General features: G+C 42.3%; 1 pseudogene across 2 annotated transcripts; it reads left to right on the top strand.

Annotated features, from left to right (window-relative positions):
• The first annotated feature begins 1,709 nt into the window (after nucleotides 1-1,709).
• On the top strand, nucleotides 1,710-22,007 carry LOC144768053 (epidermal differentiation-specific protein pseudogene; annotated as a pseudogene). 2 transcript variants are annotated; one of them, XR_013598443.1, is made up of 3 exons: nucleotides 1,710-1,728; nucleotides 5,469-5,532; nucleotides 20,309-22,007. The product of XR_013598443.1 is annotated as an epidermal differentiation-specific protein pseudogene, transcript variant X1 (transcript). The 2 variants fall into 2 exon arrangements; XR_013598444.1 differs by lacking the exon at nucleotides 5,469-5,532 and having other exon boundaries at nucleotides 1,713-1,728.
• The last annotated feature ends 2,148 nt before the right edge of the window (nucleotides 22,008-24,155 follow it).

Raw genomic sequence — 24,155 nt, 5'->3', positions numbered from 1 at the left:
CCCTTCTGTTCCAGTGGTGACTACTGCTACCATATCTGACCATAGACCCCCAGAAGCACTGGCAAAGGGAACAGGTCTGGCATTAAGCTACTAGTGTATGCAAGCACGGGCATGCACAAAGGAACTCAGGCTGTTTGTGTTGAATCTTTGTGCAACCTGTGACATTCTGTGCTTGCTATATCTACCTGTATGTTGTGTTGTCAATGTTATTTCTATAGCTCTTACTGCCTGGATGGAGTCTTTTGGTGAACTCAATGACTGAAGGAAATAAAGGCAGATGGTTGTAAATCTTTTTTCTGTGGTCTGGTTCAGCAGGAGGTTAGTGGCCAGTATTCATGGTGGATGTTCTCATTTACCATTGATGTCCCAGGGATCAAGATACTATTTCATTTCAATTCAATAACTAAATGAGTCCCTTGACTCAGTAGGGGTAAGACAGATATATTTTAACCAGAATAGGTGAAAGATTTAGAAGAAGGTGTTGTGGGATGAAACATCTAAATGCACTTCGAGAATCATATCACCCCACAAAGGTGCTCTCATGACTCTGTGTGCACAAAGTGTCAACAGGGACGCACAGTGACTATATGCAGGCAAAGTGTCCGATGAATGGTGCTGGAAAGTTGCCCATCAATCAAACCATGTGGTCTTCTAACTTAAAGATTTAGGGCCATATATATCAAGCAAATTCACATTCGCAAAGCGAATTTCGGCCTTTGCAAATGCGAATTTGCTAAATGGAATGTTTTATGCAAAATCTGGTGCAAAATAAGGAATCGCAAAATTTGCGATTCCTTATTTTGTAATTGGATTTAAGGAATCGCAAATTTTGCGGTTCCTTAAATGCAATGTATGTAGCATAAAATGTAAATTTTTGCATTTTTCAAAGTGCCATGTGACGCACATACATGCCCTTAGGGCATGTATGCGCACCACATGTGCACCCATGCATATTTCAGGGGTGCAACAGGGTGTCCTTTGGACACCCCTGCACCCTTGAAATTATCCTCAATTTGCGATTAGCAAATTGCAAATCGAGAATAACTTCCCATTCATTCATATGGGTCTCCTGGCTCATAGAAATGAATGGGAAAGTATTCCTTAAATGCGATTCGCTATTTGCAAATCGCAATTAAGGAATTTTAGGAAATCGCAAAAAAAATGTGATTTCTTAAAAATCGCTATTTGGGAATCGCAAATGGGTATCTTGATACATATGGCCCAGAATCTTTTATTAACTTCCAATTTCAGTACAAGTATAAATGTATACACTTGCATAGCACCTTCAGGCTGCGGTGGGGCGAACCAATCACTTATTTGATATAATACTTGCAGCAATCGCTGACCGAGGTCAGGATCTTAATCTGTGCTGCTAGTCATGAGAGGGCTCTTACAAGTCACCAGTTCCTGCTGAACAACGTCTGTCTAAAACAAGCCACTTCTGTATCACATCATCTCAGCACATTGGACAGGGTTGGTTTATTTACACTTGTGACTTTGAGAATGTATTCTGTGTGCCTGAAGAGATGTGGTTATATTTGCATTGTTAGACATTTCAATGCATGCTTAGAAACTGATTCGATTAGAGAGTTGCTTAAAACTCAACTGGGGGCTGATTACATATGGAAAATAGTGCCCCGGAGGCCTGGGAGGGGCAGAAGCCAGGCCTTATATAGTGGGTGTCTGGTAGGCAAGTGCAAGGAGAGACTGAAGAGGGGACAACTGCGGGTGAGTACTGTGCATGTATGCTAGCACTCATTTTTGTAAACTAACATAGTCTCAGAGAGGGAGTAGGTGTGCTGCTCCTATTGTCATGGTATTGGTGATGCATTGTCACTCTGCCTATACTGGGGCATAAACACATCAGACACATCACATAAATGCATCTCACACACATAAGCCTAACTCGCATGCCTCCTGACATACATAACACATGCAAATAGAGATCTGTAAACCCACACAGACATGTCACATCCAACCTGAGTTACACAGATACAAGAGTGCGTGCACACACCTGCACACATGTATACACACCCACACATGCACACAAGCACAGATATTGGGAGAATGACTAAGGCCTCATTTTTACTCCTGTCCGGTAGGCACAAAATGGTAAGTAGCATGTGGCAATGCATTTACTAATGAGTGAGTGTCTGCACAATTGTGTATATTCTACAGTTGTACTCCCTGAACAATGATGGCAATGGCCAGACCAATACATTGTTTGTCTTAAGATCTTGTGAACACCCCAAGCTGGCGAGTTTGTGGACATTTACAAATTACACCCATTCTAATACTGGAAGTGGTCAGAGGATTGATCCAGCAAAGGGTTGGAGTAAATTCGTATCCAGGGTTGGAAAGACAATGGAATGCAACCAAACCCATGTGAGGGGCGTAGGAAAAGAGATCTATCCAAGGAAAAAATGGTAACAAGCATTGGTAAAGCCAATAGATCTGGATGTAAAGTGCTAGCAGCTGCAAACAACATTTGTCATGCCCGTGTTTGCATGTGTTAGTGCATTTAAGGCAGGTAGACATTAGGCCGCAGATACTACGACATTTACTTTGTTGTTCACATTGACATTTGTGCATGTTGTGATGCACTTTCTCAAACTAACAACCACTTAATGATACAAAGTAATACACTGAACAACACAACGCACTGTGACCTTTAAACACTAAGTGATTCAAAAAGGGGGTGGTGATGGACAGAGTATCTGAATTAAGCAGAACACTCCTACCCAGTCAAAAGATCAGGGCTTGATCCATCACCGTTTTTTAGCTCACTGCACCATCCCAGTTCAGAACCTGGCTACATGCAAATTAGTCTGACCCTGGCCCAGTGCATCATGGGAACAGGGCAGACCAAACTACCAAGCCAATTCTTTACTGGAAAGGAAACAAGCTTCCGGGGACCGGTTTCTGGCATTACAGCCGTCTTCGGCCCGGCTTGCTTGAATCCTGATGGTGCAGTGAGCAAGGGACTCCCATCTGAGCATACCCTTCCACACTTGTGGTGGCCAAAACGATTCAAAAAGGGGGTGGTGATGGACAGAGTATCTGAATTAAGCAGAACACTCCTACCCAGTCAAAAGATCAGGGCTTGATCCATCACCGTTTTTTAGCTCACTGCACCATCCCAGTTCAGAACCTGGCTACATGTAAATTAGTCTGACCCTGGCCCAGTGCATCATGGGAACAGGGCAGACCAAACTACGAAGCCAATTCTTTACTGGAAAGGAAACAAGCTTCCGGGGACCGGTTTCTGGCATTACAGCCGTCTTCGGCCCGGCTTGCTTGAATCCTGATGGTGCAGTGAGCAAGGGACTCACATCTGAGCATACCCTTCCACACTTGTGGTGGCCAAAACGATTCAAAAAGGGGCGGTGGGGAGGGGAGGGCTGAAGCTTGTTTCCTTTCCAGTGAAGAATTGGCTTGGTAGTTTGGTCTGCCCTGTTCCCATGATGCACTGGGCCAGGGACAGACTAATTTGCATATAGCCAGGTTCTGAACTGGGATGGTGCAGTGAGCTAAAAAACGGTGATGGATCAAGCCCTGATCTGTTGACTGGGTAGGAGTGTTCTGAATAACTCAGATACTCTGTCCATCACCACCCCCTTTTTGAAATTACTTTAAACACTAAGGGGCTCATTAGGATGGCGGACGGACTTGCGTCCGTCCGCCACCCTAGAGTAGGAGGGACCGTCCGCATGGGCTGCGGCGGTCCCTCTGTGCAAATTAGGATGTGACCGCCACCCTGGCGGTCACATCCTGGATATTTAACATTGCGGCGGGTGCAGCTTCAAGCTGCACCCGCCGCAATGTTAAAAAAGCATACATTGCATATGTATGCAGCAAGCAGCAGGCACCGCGCGGTGCCTGCCGCTTGCTGCATACATATGCAGGGGGGTACCATAGGTCCCCCCCATGTGCACCCCCCACCCCCCCTTCACCCAGGGGGCCCGCAACGGGCCCCCGCAGTGAAGCTCCGTATGCTTTTACACGGCGGAATATCCGCTGCGTAAAAGCATTTCTTTCTGTGCATCCTAATATGGTGGAAGGTGTCTGAGAGACACCGTCACCATATTACAGCTTTTCCGCCGCGGTTGTAAGCCAACCGCGGCGGAAAAGCTGCGGACGGAAACCAGGACCCACCAGCCATCCTAATGTGGCGGTGGGTCTTTGGTGGGTCCGCTGCGGTTTTTCCGCATCCTCCGGGCCGGCGGTGGATTCCGCCGGCCCAGAGGATGCGGAAAAACCGCCATCCTAATGAGCCCCTAAGTGGCATAATCACGCATAACACAACAGCTATACTAACATACAATGCAAAAATAATATATGATGTTAATAATGATAATGATGATGCTGCTGATGGATAAAAAGTTGGGACAACAGAAGAAGTGAGAGAGGGGCCAGGGATCTTCACATCTCACGCTTGGTGCAGATAGAGAGGACAGAACAATGCCTACGGGGGAACAGGTGACTGGGAGGGTGGGAGCTTTAATTATGTGTCTGTGTGTGTGTGTGTGTGCATTCAAGTGAACAAGGAAGTCAGTGCATGCCCAGTTTTGTGACACTGAAGGGTCACACCAGGTGGGCGAATGTGCAGTTTTGTGACATTGAACGGTCAAACCAGTGTCGATGGAGGTGTGTATGTCTGTGTGTGTTTGTGGTTGACTGCAGGCTATTGTAAAGATTGTAACTGAGTGTGAAAAAGTGTGGGTGCGACAAGTGTGAGTGTTTTTGAAGTGTTAGTGTGTAATGCAATGCTGAGAGTCCATATGTGGGAATTGGGTGATTGTTTGATTTGTGGCTTCTCTTTATGAATAGTGAGGTGTGCACAAGTAACTGAATATGGCACCAAGTGTGTATGTAAACGTATAGTTGAGTGTGCACTGAGCGAGTGACTGTGGGATGCAGAATGCCTTCGTGAAGGTGTAAGCAAACCCTTCTGTGGGTGAGTTAGTGAGTGACTCACTGAGTGAGATAGTGTCAGTGAATTAAGTTCATGCTATTCAATTGTGCGCCTGTGAAAGTGAGTCAGTTGGTCATGTCTGGACACAATGGAAGCTCTGGATCAACTTTGTACCTTTCTGGGCAAAAACTTTGCTTTAGCTCTTCAAAATGATGCCACAGTGTGAAATGGATTAAGTGAAGAGCTGATGGTTAGCAGTAGGAATTCAAGCATGTTCTCCTTAGTGGCAGTGGCATTGCAAGGATCTCACGGGTCGCAATACAATGAACAATCTCCGTGCCCCAATCTCTGAGTGTTGCATTACAGTCATTAATTGGGGGTGAGTTGACTTGGGACCTAGTGCCACCGCAGCTGCTGCACCTCTGCTTGTACATCCCTGCCTAGAGGTGGGTGTGTGGTGAAGATTGACAAATTAGTCGAGCACCTCCCATGTTTCAGCATTATTGACACATACTAAAGGTGTGCTGACCTTTTGCATTATTTTGTGTTATAGGACAGACAGACAAGCTGGAAACGCAGATTTTCACTTCAGACAGAGAAGGAGAGCTACACTGAAGGTAAATTTATTTTACACATGCTCCTTTTCAAGACTTAATGCCTCTTTTTTAGTGCTAGTCCATTAAATGAACACAATTGACAAATGTAATGATTTTCATGTTTCCTTTGCAAGACCAGTGCATGAATTGTTTTTGCTAGAAGACAGAAACAACAATAAGTAATACAATACCACTTTTCCGAAATTTAACAAGGAACACCTATTACCTACTCTTCCTCATCCAAATCCTTATTTACTCGAGTAATATGCCAGCATTATTGCCCCTTGTGTGCCCATTTCTAAGGCTTTTTACACTTCCCATAACTTCAAGGGAGCTCAAGCCCCTCTCATTCTGCTGCACATCCAGTTTCTTTTTTGTGTCATTCCATTCACTTTTACTGGGGATGCTGGAGCCCCCTTTTCCTGTAGCCAGAGTGAGGTAGAACTCTTTAAAGGGTTTGAACTTTATTTTATCAACTGTAGCTGGATATTAGTGTCCCGGCTCTTCACTCTGACAGGGGTCGTGTGGCAGTGAAAGATTCTCCTTTCCATTTCATTTCTATCAGATGTAATTGTATGTATAGTGCCTACTACACCGGACGAGGCATTAAAGCACTTTTTGGCAAGTAAGATGATACTCCAGAACCCAAAAGGATTAGTATGCTGCAGGGGTCCATTTCTCTGCCCATAATAGGTGGTGCACTGGCCCTATATGTGAATATAGGGCCAGTGCACCACTGTGGACCACTGTGGCCCTTACTCTATATGTGAATACGTGTGTGGTGCACTAGCCTTTGTCCTATAGCCTCAGTCAAAGCGCAAATCTGCTCTTGTATTACCCATAGGCAGTAGCCACCCTCCCCCACCCTTATTCTGTTAGCCATGGTCAGCAACGGTTTGAGCTGGAGCATAGACCCACTGTCTTTAATCTTAGGCAGCTATTCTCGACTACTTCCATTCTCGGGAACGCGGTATACAGGCTGGGAGCGGCTTTTGATCTATAGGAGGTGGATGTCTCGGTCTCAGTTTACATTTTATGTTTTATTGCATAAACTTACTTTGATCTTATGTTGACATACTTGGAGCTCCCTTTAAAATAAAAAAGATGAGCGTTTCTTGAAAGGGGTACATGGCCCTTGTAGGCATGTTACTGGTCACCTATGGTTTAGGACCTCGGCACTATATAAAGAGGATTGGATTTTGGCTGCTTTTTCCCCTGCTTGAGTACATCAGCCGGCAGTGTATCTTCATGGAGTTGTACATAGATGATGTAGGTCCCCTTTTTTCTGTAAGAGGAAGCTACAATCATGGCCAGGTCACTGACAGCTGTAACCACCAGCTGAACAAGTCCTCTCCTGCGCCTCCATCTCCTCCTTTTTCATGGTGGTGATTTTTTCTCGGTTTCCTCTCCATACTTTCTCTTCTTGGGTGTCTTCTTAGTATGATGACAAAGAGACTGGTTTTGCCATAGATTCCCTACAACTAGGGGGAAATATGTTCAGAAAGAGTATTTCAAACCAATAATTCATTATCTTTCCTTAAAATTTCAATTGCCTGTTGAAAATTACCAACCAAGAACTAATAGCAATTGCTTCTGTCAGCTGCATAAACATCTCCTCCCAAAGGCTCTGATTATTCCAGCAGTAAGGAATCATTTAACGGTCTAGATAGCAAAGTTTATGGAGAGCCTATATCCCTTGGGCAAGAAGAAGAAAAAAGCTCCCTCTGAATTTAACAGTGGATCCTAGGTAAGTCTCAAAGAGAAACATTTCCCTCTTTCAGAGACTGTGACGCTTTCTGTCCCAATTAACAAGAAGGTGGAGTTTGCCCTTAAAAGATCTCATTCAGATCTTGTAATACGGTTTGATATTTACGCAGTCTATACCTCCCACTCACTTGTTAAAGACTTCCAGGCTCTATCCTCCAACATTCAGGAAAGTGAGGATTACTCTCAACTGATGGGGAGGATGAAGATTCAAGCCAAGTATCTCTCCGACCTGATGTTTGACATCTTAAGAATCCCGGCATTGCATCAGCAGGGGCAGTAGCTGTGGGGCACAGTCTGTATCTCAGAAGCTGGAAGGAGGTGCCATCCTGAAGAATTGTCTCTTAGGGATGTCTTATTTAGGCAACAGGCTGTTTGAAGAGGAACTAGTGGAGGTGTTGTGGAAATCACAGAAGCGCACTCAGCCTTTTCACTACACACAGACGTCTGCTCAGTGTGACAGGAAAATGTATGACAAATATAAAAAGATATCTAACTTTTGCAACAAAAAGTCAAGGATACCAACCCAAGGGTTCCCAACCTAATACCTCCTCTAGTTAATCAAGTGGAATGAATGGACCTAAACAGAGCTCCTGGCAATGTTTGCATCCTCCAGAGCACCATTGGAGGTTAGCTTTTTCTTTTTCAGCAGACTGCAGGTTATCCAAATCATTTCAGTAAGTTACTCTGTAGAGTATTGTCCTCAAATTTTCATACCCTCGTTTTGTGAAAGCATGTTGGTCGCTAGGCAGGGAGTAGAGGAAATCTATTTGCATCAAAATTGCTTCATTAATTTATATTAGCGTCAGAATTCCATTACTCTACACAGGAGAGAGAGGGAATGAATGCTACTTTCGAGAGTTTCTGACCAAAAGGCATCTAGGAACTACAAAGTGATTATAGAGTTCAGGTTTCTCAACACCAACAATCCCGGGGTACGATTTAGGATGTATATACTTCAAAAGGTGATTCCATTGATTAACAGAGGGTCTTCTTGAACAAGATAGATCCTCAGGATGCGTACCTTCACATTCCGCTCTCTCTTGCCTACCAGAGGTTTGTCATATTTGCCATCAATAGCGAACAATTGCAATTTCATGTACTACCCTTTGGCCTTAAGACCTCACCTAATATCTTTATGAAAGTTCAAGCTCCAGTCCTGGGCGTGTTACATTCTTAAAGGGTAATGCCTCACCCTTACCTGGTTGATCTCTTGGTCCAGGCACCATCCAAGGACGAGGCTATGTGGAATGCACAGTGTATAATTCAGGTGGCTCAGGACTTGGAATTTCTTATAAAATGGGAGAATGCTATCTGACTTTTTGTCAGATAGTTGAATACATTGAAACAGCATTTAACACCAGCATAGAGTGGTCTCCTTACTAGAGGCCAGGATGTAGAAGATCCAGCGGATCATAGCAGAATTGTTGCCAAGGTTGGAAACTCCAGCAAGACAGTGGTTACAAATCCAGGGAGACATGGTAAACAGTGCCTTTTTCCTTTGGTTTCCACTGTTTTCTTATATTATTTTTTCTGTACAGCTTGTTGAATTCACAATACCTTATTTTCTTTAAGCAGCAACTCTTACTATCATCCTCTGTGCATGTATACATCTGGGGGACTTGGACCATTGGGCCCCCTCAACAGGAGGGTTACGAAGATCTGATTCATGTGACCTCTACAGTTTGGGAAGACTAAGCTTGGTGGAGGAATCTATCTTCTCTAACCCAGGGAACAATGTTTACTTACCTCAATCCAGTAATTATTAAGATTGATGCTTGTGTAATAGGTTGAGGGGAAGTTATGTGCTATCAAACTACTCAGGGTCTTTGGAGTGCATTGGAAAGGGCCAAGTCATCAAATTGTATTGGGCTAATGGCAATCTTGGGAATGATTCAAGTTCACATAACCTCCAGGGGGGGGGGGGCCTTAGTGATAAGGACAGACCACAGGGTAGCCATGTCCTACCTAAATAACTTGTTTGGGACAGGCTTCCCCTCTCTATATTAACTGACTCAGCAGATTTGCCTTAGGAGATAAAACAATTGAATACATCTAAAGACAGCCTTTGTAAGAGGAGATGTGAAGTCACAGATAGATTACCGGAGCAGGGTATTTCTGTTTTCCCAGGACTTTGTATTGAGCCAGTTTTTCAAGAGATTTGTCACAGTTTGCAGATTCCTCATGTTGGCATCTTTGCAATTCAGCATTATAGTCAACTCCAGGAGTTTCTCTTGTGGTTTCAGGATCCTCAGACAGTGGGGCTGGAGGTGATTTTCAGCCCATGGCCTGACAGCTTTATTTAGGTTTTCCCCTCAATTTCTTAAATCCCCAGTATCCAGGCAAGATTGCTGAGGGAGTGGCAGAGGCGGTGATTGTCCTCTCATACTGGAAGAGTAGACAATGGTTCCAATTACTTTTTTACCTAGTGGTGGAGAAGAAGTGGATCCTTCTGCTATCTTTCTCACACAGGAGCTAGCTATCTTCATCTTCCCATGGAGACCCTGACTCAACTTAGACTGCTGGTCTGGAAATTGAGAGGGAGGGATTACTGAGTAGGGGTCTGTCTATTATAGTTACAAAATCTTTGCAAGTCTCTGGGAGAGGACCAGAACTCAAGCCGTTAATCACTAATGGTCTTCTTTAATTCTTAGTGTACTTCTAAAAATGTCTCACCAATCGTAGCCTCTGCTCCGAAGATATTGCATTCTTAGCAGGATGGCTTTGATAAGAAATTAGGTTTAGCCACCCTCAAATCTAAATGAGTAGCTATTAGATATTTAGAAATCCCTGAGGGAAACTATCTGCCATGGAAAGTATAGTTTAAAGACTGATTAAGGGATTAAGCACCAGATGTATTAACATTGGGTATAGTTATACCTAACTGCAACTGCTAATCGCAAAGTAAAAATCACAATTCCTAATGTATGAATCTTTGATTTTTTTTAAAGATATTCCTAGTGGGTCCCAAATCAATCTCCCCAATGAATATTAATGAGGTAGGTATCAATTTCCAACCCATTAGGGATGTTAGCCATCCCAGGGATGGTGGCCTGTTGGGGTCAGCAGACCCACATGTCTGTAAATGCTTGTAAATAAACTACTCTTTGTTTTTTCTGTTGAAGTGCAGCCTGTTTTCCCTCAAAGGCAAATAGGATGCTTTTCAAAAGTGAATCAATCAGATTTGTAGCTGTTATCATTGGCTTGTCACTATAACCAACTGTGGCCTCCTGTGCTGAGCACATGCTTTCCCACAGGGCAAAATACCAGTCATGCAGTTATATAGTAGACAGAATTACAGTTGGCAAAGCAAAATACAATCTCTCCTATGAGGGCCTAACAAATATTCTGACAGTACCAATCCACTATACCCACGGTGTGCACCACAACTCTTTCCTACTGTGGTAATCTGTGGGAATCCATGTAACAAAATGCCTATCTGTAGGTTTTAATTCAGAGAAATAGCAATCCCCCTTTAAATGCTATTGAGGTTAGCGCATGTTTTTCACACTCAGGATGTTAGGCTCACTAACTTTTAATAAACAATTCGACATTTAGCCTATATCATTAACTTGTCACCATAACCAGTGCAAGCCCATTGTACTGAGTATAAGCTTTCCGAAAAGGCTACCCTTTGGCATACAATCTTAAATATCGAAATGTATACAAAAATAGAGTTGTCAAAGCAACATACTCTCTCTCCTAAGAAAGCAACGACTAGCAAGGATCCTTTTAGTGTATATATTCTATCCCCGCTAGGGTAATCTGTGAAATTCTGTGTATCAAAATACCTGCCTACAGACTTTAGCAGAGTGATAATATTCCATCCTCAAAAGCCTGTTGTCTTCAATCATGTTTTTCAAAATAAATGTGTGAGGGGTAATTAAAAGGATACCACTGATCTCCACTACTCTAATTCACTCATGCACAAAATGCATGTGGTACATTAGTGTCACACACCAACAAGCTGGGTGTTAGTGCAAGCACTTATAATGTTTTTGTTGAATCTTTGTCTTCACACTCATATTTCCTCTCCCTAAGAAAACAATCACGGGGGGGTGGATGGATGAGAATACAGAATAGAATGAAAGGGGACGATGACCAAGGCAAAAGAGGGAACAGATTGGTGACGAGTTAGGTTTTGGAAGGTAGTGAAAGAGTTAAGTTGAGAGAGATTAAAAATAATGACAGGAGAAGAAAAAGAGGGACAGAAGAGAAGGGAATGTTGGGTGATGAAATAGGGTTGGTGTGAAAAGACCTCTGTGAGATTGCATGCGGAACACTGGAAACATAGAGGGCCCAATTCACAAAGGTAAACTTAGACTTCAGGTTTAAGTTTGCCTTTGTGAATGAACTCTTAGACTTCAATTCTAATCTTAGACTTCAGGGCTAAACTTAAACTTCAGGTCTAAGTTTACCTTTGTGAATTGGGCCCATAGTATCTTTCTAACTTCAGAGTGACATTGTAGATACTGTGGCTGTAAGGTGAAGGGAGACAGCCCCACCACTTGGAAGATACAGCTTCCCAAAACTACCAGTTATCTATTGTCTATGGAGTTAAACCCGCAGTGGCTTTGTTGCGAAAAATTCAAAGGGGCAGCTTCGATGAAACAAATAATGATTGTCTATTGGGTCTATCAAGGTGCATCATAGGCATATCCAACAGAAAGTATTGTCTTTTACAAGGTTTATAAGGGTCCAACCAGAAAGATGCGATAGCACAACCCCCTTAGAGGCACAGGTTTCTAAACTCAGCAGTTAATAAGGGTCTACCAGGTCCACCTAGGAACAGAGCAGCCCCCTGCAACAGATAATTGAGGGTCATAGACACAATCAGGCACCTAGACAAGGTAGTACATAGGAAAGTACAATAGGAAAGTATCAATATCCAAGGATTGGAATATGGGTTATCATCAGGTGAGTGTTCTTCAGGGTCGGAGACAATGGTCGAGTGCCAAAGAATGTATCTGTTTGCTTCCATCTCCATAGCGAACAGTGGAGATTATGCAAGTGTGAGTTTGGGAAGATGAGGTGGAAGGCTCCAAAGTGTAGCTTAGTCACATGGCCTCAGGGCAGGATTAATCTAATAGGCTGAGAATCAGCACTCACCCTGGCTGAGAACCCTCAAACCTAAATTACACATAGATATTGGCAATGTGACATAGTTCTCGATCACAGCATAAGACCGACATTGGTTTTATGCGCAAATTACTAGAGCATTTAATCTGTGGATGGAAAAAAAACCTGGGCTACCATCTTTGACAATTATCACATGTTTAAAGTAAGTTTAGCAATTCAGAAGACTATGGGCCAAATATACGACCACAATTTAGGGCATGGCCATGTACAAACCTCATTTTGTGAATCAGTAACATTTTTTGATTCGCAAAATGAGGTTTGAGACTTGCTATTAGGAAGGGTCGTGCCAAGGGCATCCCTTCCTAATAGCAAATCGCATTTGTATGTATGGATGTTTTGTGACCGAAATTGCGGTCCTAAAACACTCGCAATATACCACCTACTTCAAGTAGGTAAGGTAAGGTAAGGTAAAGTTTATTATGCATAGTTAATAAAAACCAGTGCAAAGCATATTACAAAGGATCATAAAATATCATAGATTAAAACCATTAAGAGTTCAGCATGTGGTTAAATAAAAGTACAGTGTGACTGTCAATGCGCCTTTTTACAGGGGTTGGACAGTGGGTTCCCTTGCTTCCTTCTGACCGTCTGCTTGATAACCTGTATCTGTATTGTTAATCCCCGGTTTTGGTGGTCTTGGAATTCTTTGCTCGACCATCGCGAGGAATTTGACGTATCGTCAGTTCAGTTTAGTGTTTAGAGGATTCAGGCAGGCAAGCACCGCTTGCCTTCTGGTGCTGATCCCTTTTTGCTTAAGCTGGTCCTTGAGGAGCAATTGGCGTGCTTGATGGAGTTCTTCACATAGGCAAGTGACATGGAGAATCTCCCCCTTGTCTGAGTAGCAAAGCGGGCAGAGATCGTTGCCAGCTATCCTGAGCCATGGTGGAAGATGCTCTGTGCTTGGCAGAATTCCTAGTCTATATTTCAGGAACCTCATTTTTGTTGCTTTTGGGTAACTCTGGCTAAAATATGTTTGTGATGTCAAGACTTTGTACGTGTTAAGGGTCATCCATGCATGAGATCGTTTGGAAAAGAGAACCTTGTCCTCTAGTAGGGAAAATGATTTAACGTTTTCCAAACTAGTTTTTTAAAAGCACTATGCCCAAGTTGCATGTCCCAAGGTGCGGAGAGTTTTGTAACTTCAAGCGCTGCCTGGAAGTAGGTTCTTGCCTGAGAGGCGTCCCTGCCTTGTATGTCCTGCCATAGTAAGGAGTTTAATGTTTCTGTAGTGGCGGATCTGAGTTTGTGGCAGAAAATGATGTATGCTCCATGCCTGGCTAGAACTTGTTTTTGCAGACCAAACTCCAATCTTATTTGAGGTGTGGAGCGGGAGCGAAAACATTGATGTGTAGGCTTTGACCTGAATGTGGTCCAGGTTTTTGGAGTCTCTTCCCAGCAAGGCCTCGCTGCCGTAGGTGATCGAGGGAAGCAGCTTCGCCTGAATAACTTTCAGATAGGGGGTCAGGGTCGGTCCCATCAGTTGGGTAGCTAGATTTTTCAATGTCACGGTGATCAATGCTCCTCTCCTTCTTGTTTCCTGTTTCTGCTGCACAAATGAGCCTTCTCTGTCGAATATGACTCACAAGTATTTATACTCACTGGATGACTCGATCTTTAGACCCCCAAGAGACCAGGTCTTCTGTTGTATTTTATTGGTGTTGATTGATAACGTGCAGTCTTGCTGAGATTTATTTTTAAGGTGTTTTTCGTTGCATAAATGTCCATTTCCCTCAGAAGGTATTGGAGACCAATATAGGTATGGCTAAGTAGTACAACGTCATCAGCATACAGAAGGTTGATCAGAGGTTTGCCTCCCAACCTCGGGGAGTGGGAGTTGCAGGTAGGTGGCAATCCATTTGCAAAAGGGAAGGGGTCCCCAGGGTACCCCTTCCCCTTTAAGAATGGGTCAAAAAAATGTTTTTTAAGGGGAGGTAGTGGTCCCAGGGACCACCTACTGCCCTTAAAATATGAAACAGAAAAGTTTCACTTTTCTTTTTTTTTTAAAATACATCTTGTTTTCCTTTAAGGAAAATGGGCTGCATATAAACAACTACTGATTTATTTAAAAGCAGTCACAGACATGTTGGTCTGCTGATCCCAATAGGTCACCATCCCTGTGAGTGCTAGCCCTTCCTAATGGGGCCACAAATTGCGCATGCCTCGGTCATATTAATGAGGCATGCAATTTGAAACCCCATTAAGAATCGCAAATAGTGTCTGAGACACTTTTGTACATCCCAATTTGTGAGTCGCAAATTGCGACTCACAAATGCAATGCAATTTGCGACTCACAAATTGGTGCGTCGTACATCTGGCCCTAGGTCTATTGGGGTAAATATTAAAGTGTGTGGATAAAAACACTGTAAGAACATTCAGTTATACATGAGCTAACACTCACTTGAAAGCTTGGACACATTATTTGATAGTGCACAGTGGGTCTTCTCCCACAATTCCAAAAGTGGAAGCTATTTTGGATATATTAAATGTTAATAAAGGAATAATTTCTGCTGTTGCACATCTACATTTGATGATTTGGGTTTAACTGCTGTTAAATTTCAAGAATTGCCTTTTGGAAATTTCCCAGTGATCTTGTCCAATCCTGTCACTTTCCTATACTATTTCTTAAGGGCTGTTTGTAACCTACACTTTTAACAAACCCCGAGCCAACTGGTTTACCTGAAATGACTTTACGTGTGAGGGCTTTACATCTTTAGGAAATTAATCTCTTAGTCTGAAAATACATGTTCTAATGCTCCGGAAGTTAATGCAATGGGCCTATGCAAAAGGCCTACTACCCTACTATCAAACAGGCTTTCATGAAGGAGGGTCAATGGTGGACAGTATAGTTGTCCTCTCATACCCATGAAGCCACGACCCACAATTCACTACTGCTGTTTGTTTGTTTCATCAACAACTCAGCAGCATTCAACAGAGTTGCCCGGAACATCTTATGGCATGAGTTAGTGTTTTGCAAGATGCATCCAAATTGCTACTAGCAATCATGTCCTTTTACCCCAGGACCTGGGTACGAGTTAAGTTCATGAGAGAGATGGCCACCGCCAAGATTGACACTGACCGTGGTCTGAAACAGAGCTTTGTGCTGGCGCCACTGCTATTCAATCTTTACACCGCAAATGTAGGCCTAGCCTTAGCAGAAGCCAACCTAGTCATACCTAAAATTGGAGACTGGAGACTTCCACTCATACAATATGATGACGATCTAGTACTGTTCAACAACGCAAAATCTGGTCTGCAAAAAGCCCTCAGTGCCATGAACATATACAATCTCAGGAATGAGCTTGTGGCTAATCGGAGCTAAATAAAAGTAGACATTTTCTGGAGATATTCTTAGAAGAGGCTTACCAGTTGGGGCCATTGAGGTTGGACTGTGTTCAACATTATATCCATCTGGAAGCATGACAATGTGAAACTGGCTGACTGATTTTGCAGCTAAACAAAATGAAAAGCAAAGCAATAATGGCAACATATGCCTTGTGCATATTAGACTCAATACTTGACAGCCCCACAACTACTGCCATTCGAGGGATAGTTTGTGCCAAACTTCTCCCCGCCCTTAACTATGCTCAGCAAACATTTCTCGGCATGATGGGCACTGTCCTAGAAAAGATCCAGTGCAAAGTGTACAAGAAGTTATTCCACTTCCCATCTCACACAAGGAGTACCTTGATCAGTTTGGAATTTTGGCTGGTGCAACAAAACCAGGAAAGCTAGGCAATTCTTGCTAAATACTATTTTCAGGCAACAGCTGCCCCCAACAAAACCATGAAGGCCATAATGAAAATAATTTTTACATCTACAAACTAGCCCAGGTCCAATAATCTGGTGGTAGCTAAAGAATATCTACAACTTGCAGGGGATGACTGAGACAACAATTTGATTATTTATACTTGCATTAAAACCGCAATAAAAAAAGAAATGTACCATTGTTTATTAGAAGTGAACATAGAAGACCTCCATACCCGATCTTTTCATGGCGCCACAACTGCACAGCTCAGCCAAGTCCCATCTCCATCAAGCAGTATAAAAGCACATTTTAAAACGTATACTTTTGGCTACCTTAGTCCTGCTTCCAATCAGAGAATTGAACCCAACTTGGAAATCCATTGATAATATCAACAGTTGTAGACAATGTAACTCCTGAATAGAATCCTTGGGACATATAATTCTCTGAAGTCCAGCATTGCAACATCCCGGCTGACTCCTACTGAGGCCTACTTACAGCGTGGGATTCAGTCGGCCAAAGAAGTCGTCCCTCTTTTGTACACCATGGAGTCAGTGGCAGACAAGGCCAAGTTTGGGAAATTCTTAATGCAAGACCGAAACTTTTCAAAGAACATGAGTAGTCTACAGCCTTCACATCTTGAGGTTCATCTCCCACTGTTGGTAACATTAAATGGGCTTTGTATTGAAGTAACAAGCATTGACTAACCCTGTCGCTGGGTCTTTACAAACTACGAAACTTTGTATCTGAATAATATGGACCTCACTTTGTATATACAACTAGTACCTAATCTAAGGTGGTCCCCTATCAGCCTAACATGTACAATGGGACCCCCTCAGGAAAGCGAATGTGGCCAAGGGACGGAGGGGAGAAACAATTAAACTGAAAATGAAAAAAGTCCCTTCAATGGCCATATACTTCAATTATGTGCATACATCAATACATATCAAAAACTAGTGACAGAAGAAAGGTAATACTAACCAAAAATCATTCAAAAAATAGTATTTATTATTTCTCTTTTTTGTAAGTATAAATTCATAAAAATCGTTATAAATCAGACAATTCTATAGGCTACACATCAATTAATTATCCAAATTCATGAACAAAGCAATAGAATCATAAAAATAAGCAACAGAAAAAGTTAAATATACCCCATGTTATCAAACATACAACCAACTTACTCTCGTGCTACCAATCATACTACAGTCAAACCTCATACATAGATGAAAAAAGGAACTGGTTAACAATTAGCCAGATCGCACAGCTACAATTGTTCAAGGGCTCCAGAGGAAGAATAGCGGCCCTTGTAGCAGGTCTACGCGCGTTTCGGTGGTTCAAGCCACCTTCATCAGGACCTTGTTCATCATTTTGTGCAGAACCAAGGGGTCAAACAGTGCAAGAAACCTAAAAAGGAAAATAGATCTGTCACTCAGACATCCACAAGTAAAATTTTATAAAAAGACGTAGAACATTCACTATTGCAGTTAAACTATAGGGGCTCATCAGCGTGACTATAGTAGGAACCTATGCTATGAAGGTTAAGGGAACATGATTTAGCTAGCTTAATAGCAAAGCAAGGAGAGGGACCTATTGGACCAAGAATACCTAATCACTCTCAGAGCAAGTTAACGGCTAGATTCTGAAAACCAGATAAAAGGACTCACAGGTTAGCTGTTTACATAGGAGCCTAAGCTCAAAGAAAGGGGGGACTCACAAAAGCACAGCTGCTCGTTGCATATACTTACAAGAAAGCACAGTGAATATTTCTCATTTATAAGTGCGATTATAAAGGTCAAATGAGGGACCAGGTCAACTAAACAGCATCTATAAAAGAATTAAAGAAGGCTGTCAATTAAAATGTAATGGCTTGCTGACACTCCTACATTTCCCAGAATTAATGGGGCTTACCAATAGCATCGTTCATGATAGAAGCAGAAGAGGCATGTGAAACTCAGAACTTCATCCGTATTGGTGGCTACAGGGAGAATAATAGACGCCATGATGTTGTCATTTATACACAAATAACGTAGATTGCATAGCGTGTGGGTGCTACCCACAGACTCCTATCCTTATTTCGCACTGATGGTGACCTACCAAAGCTATCGCAGTGTGTCCTTATTTAGTTGAACTTCACAAAATACATCAATATGTCGTGTTGAAAGAAGGTCTTGAGTTAATTGGGGCAGACGGCGAGGGGACTAAGTATTCTCACTTCCTAATCTCGGCAAAGAAGAAAGGAAAGACAAAAAAGTTCAATAAGAACTGACGCACTACACATGATATGCATGTTCAAGGTAACAACTAACAATACTAAAGCCATCAAAGGAGGGATGTAGGCTTACTTCTATACGCAGTGGAGATGCAATCCATTGGTAAGCTGCTCTAATATATACCAGCGACCCTAAGGAGGAAGAATAAAAACAAACGTTACCCGCTGTTTGGGTTTAGGGAGGGTCTGGCAAGAAGTAATGCACGTTAATGGTTGTATAAATTAAGATCGGCGACATATCTTGAAAGCGTGCAGACGTCCATATTTTAGTAAAGGATGAAAGTTGCGAACTAATAATGTTGCCAAGTACATAGGTCCCCTATCAGCCATCATGACCGGCCTGATCTTGAGATGTCGCCCCCACAAGAATACTTATGAGGCTGGCTGCACTTTGGAAGTCACACTATCCTAGGCACATAACATCTTAACTATAAGGCCCATTGTTGCAACAAATCTTAATCAATTCTGGTGCCTCGGCCCACAAATTGTAGACCTTTGGTAGATCCTGTATAGAACTGTCGCCACGTAATTGTTATTTTATCAAACATACATTTAAATGCACCACACTTTGCATTTATGAGTTGTGTCATCATGCCCAGTATGACCTTGAGTCGTACTCTCCTAGGCACATCAGCACCTTATTTATGAAGCCTCGAAAATTGTTGACAATGTATCACTTCCATATATAACCTTTTATTATGTTTTGTGCACATAAAAAAAACGAATTCCTTCAGACAGTGTACTTTGAACTTTAGCTTTATGGGTTGTGTCATTATGTACAGTAAGATACTGAGCCATCTGTGCCTTATAAAACACAGACCTTGTGCAGTTTCTGCATATGAGTCTCCATTATGTAATTTGCACTTCACCTCTAGGCTCAGTATTTCGCACCTTATCTCTATACTTCAGCTGTACACTACCTGTCAGTACACTTGAAATTTTAACGTCCCGAGTCCTGTGAAATTTCGTAATTACTACCTTCCGCACCATCATGACCCGCTACATATTCATCATTAGCATGCACTATCATCCTTTAATGATTTTAAGGAAAAAGGGGAAGCTCTTGTGATCAGAATTTTCGAATGCACTGTATTAAAATGTTGTTTTCATCATATAGGGCCAGATGTAGGTCGGCAAATACCGGTCGATAACGGCCGATTTTGGCCGTTACCGACCGGTATTTGGAGTTTGAGATGTAGGGGCCTTAAAAATTACCGAATCTGTAATTTGAGATGTAGGTGGCACTGTAAACAGTGCCACAGGGCCTTAAGGATTCGTTATTTACCACCAACTATTAGTTGGTGGTAAATAACGAATACCTGTGTATATGCAAATCTGTGCATGTACACCTGTGCCATGTGGCACACATACATGCCCTAAGGGCATGTATGTTGGTTACATGGCACACAAGCACTAATCAGGGGTGCAACAGGGTGTCAAAGTGACACCCTGCCACCCTTGACTATTCGGTAATTTTACTGAATCGGCATTTATCGATTCGGTAATTGCCATTGATTCCCATGGGCCTCAAGGCCCTTAGGAATCAATGGCAATTACCGAATCGGTAAATACCGATTCGGTAATTACCGAATCTTAACGGTTCGGTAATTTTTACCGAATATTTACCTACATAGCATTTACCGATAGTGCTGTAAAATATGTTCTCATATAAGAAAGTTATTTTAGGAGTGTTTATTTCCATGTTCTCTCATACTGTGATATGTGTTTTATGTAACTAACTAAGTAATCTTACAATACTGAACAATGACATTGGCATCAAAATATACCTTCTTTCTTTTTAAAAGAGAGGAGCCAGTGCTGTGAGTTTTCACACAATCACTTATGATGTTTCTCCACTGACCAGCTGTTGTTTTGTATCACAGGGTCAGCTACAGAAAACACATTGGAAACGTCATAGCTGATTACCATGAACACCATCACTGTCTATGAACATGGCCAGTTCAAGGGGCTCAGTAGGACATTTACGGCAGATGTTCTGAATCTGGCCCAGGAGAACTTCGGAGACTGCATCTCATCTGTGAAGGTGGTGGGGCAGCCATGGCTAATGTACGAGCATCCAAACTTTCAAGGAGGGTTCATTCCCCTAGAGGAGGGAGAACATCCATCGCTTGACATGAATGACAAGGCGTCTTCTCTGAGGCTGATCACTGATGACCTGACCAATCCAAAGATCACAGTCTATGAGCATCCCAATGCCGCTGGTAGTCAAACAGTTCTGACTCAGGAGACCAATCTAATGTTTGGAAACATGAATGATAAGATATCCTCCCACAGAGTCCAGAGTGGAGCATGGCTTCTGTACGAGCATCCGAACAGAGGGGGAAGGTATATTCTTGCCAGGGCTGGTGAATATCTGGCAAACTACTGCGATTGTGGTTTAAATGACCAAGTGTCCCATGTGTATCCTCTGCGACGTGGGGAAGCCTCTGTGACCGCAACACTTCTGTGGGGCAAGAAAAAGATAGAGAGTGAAAAGAACATCCAGGCAGATCAGTATATTTACGTCAACAACACAGATAGTGAGCAGGAGTTCACTGCTGCTTCTTGCAAAGAGTATGAGAAATATGTCTCCCATAGCTTTGAATTCAGCAATGAGTCTTCAATCAAGGTGGGTGCTGAATTTAGCTTGCAAGGAGTGGCCAATATTTCAGCAGAGGTGTCCAACACCTTCTCAGTAAAGAAAGATGAGGTTGAGACATTCACCTCGAGGAAGAAGGCAGAATTAAGTGTGCCGATGAAGGTACCGCCACGCACAAAAATAACAGTCAGTTTCATGAGCAAGGAGGTTACCATTTCAGTTCCAGTGGAGCTGAAAATTTTCCAGGGGAGTAAGACGGTGACTGAATATGGCACATACCACTGTGATTCTGGCACCGATATCTACATAGATGTGCAATCAGACACCATTAGTAAATAGTAGTACCTGCCACACCTTCTTCTTGTTAGGGGCTATGCCTCAACATTGATTTGCTATTTGTGCTTTTCTTTTAAACTGAGAAATCTTTAAAGCATTCTTTCATGGCTTCCATTTTCACACACCATATTTCACAAAAGATCATTAGCTAGCAGGCAGTCGTCCTGGGACCCAACTAATGCTCGATGCCATAATACTTGTTTTTCTGGTAGATTAACTATAAACGCTGACCCCTTACAAGAATGTCAACCAATGGCATATATGAATGTGAGTCATTGGTTGTCATTGCTACATAGCAGTAAAACTGTATCCTCGAGTCAGAAAGACAGGGCTATACTCTAAACTCTCAGTGGCAGTCACTGGGGTACCAATGTATGGCTGGTTGTTTTAGACCCTAAGGCTATGCTGTGATTAGCAAGGGTGCATTTATGATGCACTTCAAGCTGACTGCACACTTTAGGTACTTTGCGGCAGTGATTTGCTTGTGCCTGCCGGTGTGCCATACCTTGCTACTGATGTTTACTGCTGCATCAATGTCGGTCTACTTTCAGCAGAAACTCTGCTAGGACAATAGTCTGGCCATTTTGTGTCATTGCTGCAACAATGGCTGTTTTGTACAGCACATAGCATAACTCTATGCTATATATACATATATATATATATATATATATATATATATATATATATATATATATATATATATATATATATATATATATATATATATATATATATATATATATATATATGCCCTAAGCATCTCTGCTTGAAAGATCTCTTGCTGAAAACGTGTGCAAATCAGACTATTTCATACCCTAGAACCCAATTGTCAGAGCTGCACATGTAGTCTTCTGCTGTCCACAGGACATGAGCCAAATCCATACTCTGACTGTGTGTTACTGCTTTCTGGAGTCTAACATCTGTCCCAAAGGCTTTAGTTGAGTACAGTATATTAGATTACTGGTGCCTTGCTCAATGTTTTTGTATCAGCCAGATACTGCAAGCAAGAGCATAAGTCCCTAGGTGAGTAGGACCATCTCTATGGTTTTCAATATCAGAAAAGCACACTAGAAGAATTTGAGACCAATTCGCAAAGAAGGGCCCAAAGCTGTACTCGTAGATTTACACCTACATTCAATTGTAGATTTACAGCTTTCTTCAAAGCTTACATTTTCCCAGGAATATGCATTGTCCCGGTATAGAATTTCCAATCATTGGAAGGGCATGTGACATTCACAGATATATCCCATTCCTCTGCAGTGTTACCCATAGCAGTGCACTCTACACCGAGAGAATAGAAGCCCCTGTGCAAATACAAATTTTTGATTTTGTTTTCATCCTTGGAAACCTACAATCCCAGCAAATTTCCAGATGATAGTTCCTCTTCTCACATGGCTGATCTACAACTCTTTCCAGGCAAAAAAGAGGAAGAAGAAGAACTTGTGAATGCCCACAAACATCACTAACCATGCCTGGAATTCCCACTCCCTTCCCTTGATTGGAATCTGTAACTGCAGAGCACGCCAATAGGCTAATGCCTTCCTGGAATGACTTCATGAGTTCCCGTCAGGTAAAACTGAAGTACATTAATATATGTCAATATTCATTCAATCAATGAGAGAGTGGCATAACAAGGTCACCGTAGGGCCCAAATGCAAGCATCAAAAATGCCACCTTTTGTGGAAATAATAAACTGTGATATTTCTGGTGCAGAATGCCCTGCTGGATCCTAGCCCCAGGTGCAATTGAACCTGCTTCTCCGTTGGTAGCTACATCCCTGAATAGAGAAACATTTAAGTGCAGCTGTACTGGATTACTCGACTTTAGACTGTTTGCCACTTTTTCTCATTATATTACACTTTAGCTGGTTTAAGTAGAATCTTTGTGTACTTTTTTTTAAATCTAAACAAATAACACCCCTTGAAATGAAATAGACAAAGTACATGTTTGTACATTAGTGTGAAATAAGGATTACTTTCTATTGTGGGTTTTTCTCCAGTATTGGAATCTAGTCAATTATCAATGTTTTCATTTCCTGTATGATTATATCAGTTTCTGGTTGAGAACGAATAAATCACAAATTTCAACAGTTCAAGAGTGCATTTGTGTGATCGCTATTTTCAATTGGAAAACTTTATTGTCACCATCACAGCACTGATATAGTGGATGTTTACCAAAGTGCCATGGTAGCCAAAATGACTTCAGTTACTTTGACCTCTCTCCTCATGATAGCAGAGGAAATTACCACACATGAACTTTGACTCTGATGTCATCACAGGAAGTTGCTCTACCCAACCTTTGGGCCTGATGATAATACAGGAAGTGACATCACTCAACATCAAAAAAAGTACAATAATAACATGGTAAAATTATTATACTAAAACAGATGAAAGGTTACTCATACTACCAGCCATAAATTAACTATGGTCCTGCCATAGTAAGTAAAAGCTGCAAATATTATAGACTAAGGGCAAGCAAATCATTGGCTAGCTGAACAGTCATCTTCTTCTAAAATGTGGTCCTCATATTCCCAAGTACAGCCTCAAATGCTCCATCTCACCTCAATCCTCATATTCCAAGACATTGCCCCAACTGCCCAGTTATAGCTCCAGAAGAGGATTTTTGTTGGATCTGCCCTCTATCTGATCCAGTCTGGACACTGACTGCATGGGGGGCAGCTCCTGGGTATAAATGTATCTGCCACAAGGTGCAGCTGCCCAGCTCACACTAGGTGCCAGATCCTCTGCATCTTCTTGTAACTACCAGTGGGTGACAGGAAACCACAGTGTCTAGTC

Source organism: Lissotriton helveticus, chromosome 7, assembly GCF_964261635.1.
Source record: "Lissotriton helveticus chromosome 7, aLisHel1.1, whole genome shotgun sequence".
Classification (NCBI taxonomy): Eukaryota; Metazoa; Chordata; class Amphibia; order Caudata; family Salamandridae; genus Lissotriton; species Lissotriton helveticus.
This window is presented reverse-complemented; position numbering and strand designations above follow the sequence as displayed.